Consider the following 3,928-nt stretch of genomic DNA (forward strand, 5'->3'; position numbering starts at 1 on the left):
TGGATCAGTGGCTAAAGCGTCAGCCCACGCACTGAAAGGTGGTAGGTTCAATGTCCAGCCCTGGTCAGGGCGTGTGTGGGAAGCAGCCAATTGATGTGTCTCTCACATTGATGTTTCTCTCTCTCCCTCCCTACATCCCTCCACTTTCTCTGAAAAGCAACGGAAAAAATATCCTCAGGTGAGGATAAAAAAAAAAGCCACGATGGATTTAGGAAGAGGCAGGCAATGGGTACTGTGATTAAATAGAAGAGGCCAGGAAGGTTTAATATTGGCAATTACTTGAAAAATATATAATATAACCAAATAATCAAATTTAGCCAAGTAATCAGGTAATTATTTAGCCAAATAATCAAATTGGCTGAATCAGATTTCCTTCAACATCAGAATTTCTATGGGGAGACATGGGATAGGTCTGGCAACATTTAAATGAGATCACCAACAAGGAGGCGCTTGTTCCCCAGTTGTTCCTCGTTGTGAAAGCTCCCTGGCAGCTCTCCGAGAAGCCGTTTGGCGGCATTTGGACTCGAGGCAGTGCTGTGCTCTGGGCAGGACCGGGCAGGCCGGGTCTGTGAAGGACGCTGCCAGCTGCCTCGGCTTTGCCAACACCCAGTGTGCATGAGCTGGAGCAAGTCCTCGCCGGGGTAGGCAGAGGCCTGAGAAGCTGTGGCCCTGGGAGCCTGCCATCCACAGGGAGTGGCCTGAACTGAAGGTGCACATTGAATTTGGCTCTGAGGAGTCTGATCTGCTGAGAAATCGTGATACCCACATAAAGCCTTTTATAGCGGCGACACAACCCCTCCTCCGGCCCACAGGCTCCCCAGCTCCCAGCCAGTGGCACAAAGCAGCTCTCACAATTCCTTCTTTGTTGTGGCCCAGGGGTGAGTTTGAAATGAGGCAACAACTGTGCCCACCTCTTTCATGCTTTTTTTTTGTTAAGATCTTTCTTTATTCATTAAATTAATTGTGAAGAGTTTTATAACATGCACAAACCTACTAAACATTAAGCACTTTTTAAAAAAAGTTATTTATTTATTTTTTTAAATATATATATATTTTATTGATTTTTTACAGAGAAAGAAGGGAGAGGGATAGAGAGAAACATCGATCAGCTGCCTCTTGCACGCCCCCTACTGGGGATGTGCCTGCAACCAAGGTACATGACCTTGACCGGAATCGAACCTGGGACCCTTGAGTCCTCAGGCCGATGCTCTATCTGCTGAGCCAAACCAGTTACGGCCAAAGTTCTTTAAGTATCATGCTTTTCTGACTCATGGGAAACCGCTACAGAATGGCTCTCCCGGGAGTGATGTATGTGGCTCCACTGGGACGGGACTCAAAGAGGCGGTGGTATTACGTGTCTTCCTACCCTGCTACACGTCTGTCTTGCTGATTATCAACACTGCTTATGTAAACAAAACAGGGAGGAGTGGGAGTCATAACATTAAGAACTGAAATGTGTCATGGCATTAAGTTGAAACAAGTCCCTCAAAACTTTTATTTGCTTAGAAAACCAAGGCAGCCCTATGGCCTTCATCCCCTTCCTCACCCCCATCTCCTTAGGTGAGACTCCTGCTGTGAGCCTTCTTTCTCTTGTACTTGGAGATGAGTGCTTCTGTTTGCCAACTAGGGAGGCCCACCTGGCTGCCACTCCCAAAAGCAGGGGGCAGGATGCTACATCTGGGGCAGGGCTGCAGAGATTCTGGTGGTCAGCCTCAGAAGGGATGGCGCACACACGATGGCTTTTGCCTCAGGATCTTTATGATCAGGCTCAGAAAACGTGGGGAGTTATCTGACCACCGGTCACACTGTTTATTTCATTTTCCAAGATGTTTTTATGTTTTCTCGAAAACATCACGACCCTGAGGCCAGCAGTATAGAAATCACGGTCCTCTTTTTAACAGATGGGAAACGAGCTCACAACCGTTAATGGTCACATTCAGAGCTGGAACCCAGGCCATGATTCCACAGCATTCCTTATCTGCTTCACTAGAGTCAAGCCAGGAGCTTATTAACGTTGTGATCACAGGTGTCAATATATATTAATCCAGCAGAGTTGAAATCTGACCTCCTAGAATGGAAGGCCTGTTTTGCAAAAAATTCATTTCATTTAAAAAAAAATGTATTTTTATTGAGTTCAGAGAGGAAAGGAGAGAGAGAAACATCAATGATGTGAGAGAATTATTGATTGGCTGCCTCTTGCACGCCCCACACTGGAGCCTGCAACCCAGGCATGTGCCCTGACTGATTGAACTGTGACCTCCAGGTTCATACGTCTCGGCTCAACCACTGAGCCATGCTGGCGGGCTCAAGTTTCATTTTTAATGGTCACTGAACTCTGGGAAAAGTTTTAGTACTAGTTAGAAGATTGTTCAGTACTTTGCTGCTCAGTTTCTAATTCTGAACATAATTCTATCCATGTTTATTGCCTTCCTTTTGAATTTTTACTGAGCTTTGGGCATATTAATTTCTAAGGAACTTGCATCAAAAATAGTATGACTAAAGCCCTGGCCGGTGTGGCTCATTGGTTGGGCATCGCCCCGTGCACTGAAAGGTTGCCTGTTCCATTCCCAGTGAGGACACAAGCCCAGGTTGCAGGTTTGATCCTGGGATTGGGGGTGTGCAAGAGGCAGCTGATCAATGTTATGCTCTCACATCAATGTTTCTCTCTCCCTTCCTCTTCTAAAATTCAATGAACTATTCTTTAAAAAAAATGTGTATGAATAAAGTCCCTGACCTGCTTTCTGAGAGTCCCAGTTGTTTTCTAATTAGAGCTGACAGTCTCCATACTTTCTATTCCCTCCTTCCTTTTCTCTCTCCTTTTATTTCCTCTCATTCCTTCTATTGATTCATCAAACATATATTGAACATCTATGTCTCAGCCAGAAATCAAAAGTATAAATTTAAGAAAAAAAGTTTAGTGTAGAACTGAAAAAGGATCTTTCATAGGCAGTTGTGAGAATAAGAGAGAAGAAGCAGGTTCAGCCAAGTGTGGGTCCACGAGGCCTTTTAAAGGCAGTAGGGTGATATCACATGAATGACCATTAAAAATGAGTTGGCTTATGTAAGTAATATTCGCCAGACTTATACTCAATGAATGGGAAATGAGATCAGAAGTTTTTAATATTGCCCGCAAATTAATAGTGGTACAAAAGAATACGATTTATTCTATTCAGGGGTTTGATAAAAGGATTTCACAAAGTGGGCAGGAAATGCTAAAATAAAGTGATGCTTTGATAAATTAGCTTCACCAGCAAACTGCTTTTCAGCAGTTTTTCTACCTCTTCTTTCACACCCTTAGCAACATCAGCACTCGATGATGGCCTCTTCATGCTTTAAATTGTGCGAATCATCCACTTAGCCAGCAACAAGAGCAAAAACACCCACAAAAATATTCACATCACAATTCTTGAGATTTTTTTTTTTTTTTTTTTAAATATATTTTATTGATCTTTTACAGAGAGGAAGGGAGAGAGATAGAGAGTTAGAAACATCGATGAGAGAGAAACATCGATCAGCCGCCTCCTGCACATCCCCTACTGGGAATGTGCCCGCAACCCAGGTACATGCCCCTGACCGGAATCGAACCCGGGACCCTTCAGTCCGCAGGCCGACGCTCCATCCACTGAGCCAAACCGGTTTTGGCACAATTCTTGAGATTTTAACAAAGGGAGGTTTAGCAGTAAACGGAGAGATGCTTTTTGTCATGATGATGTACCCGTATGAAAGGTTTGTTTAACAAGCAAGACATTTTCTCTGTGAACAACTTGGTCGAGAACCAAGTTCGAAATGGGAGGTGTCTGAGAACCGAGGTTTGACTGTATTTTACTCTGTAGACTCACATATGCCCACTGAACTGGGACAAGCTATTTTTCAAGAGCAACAGGGTCATTTTCAGCACAAGTTCATAAAAAAGATCGCAAGCATGTCA

Source organism: Myotis yumanensis, unplaced genomic scaffold (genome assembly GCF_028538775.1).
Source record: "Myotis yumanensis isolate MYYU_CA2020_CCGP unplaced genomic scaffold, mMyoYum1.0.hap1 SCAF_4, whole genome shotgun sequence".
NCBI lineage: Eukaryota > Metazoa > Chordata > Mammalia > Chiroptera > Vespertilionidae > Myotis > Myotis yumanensis.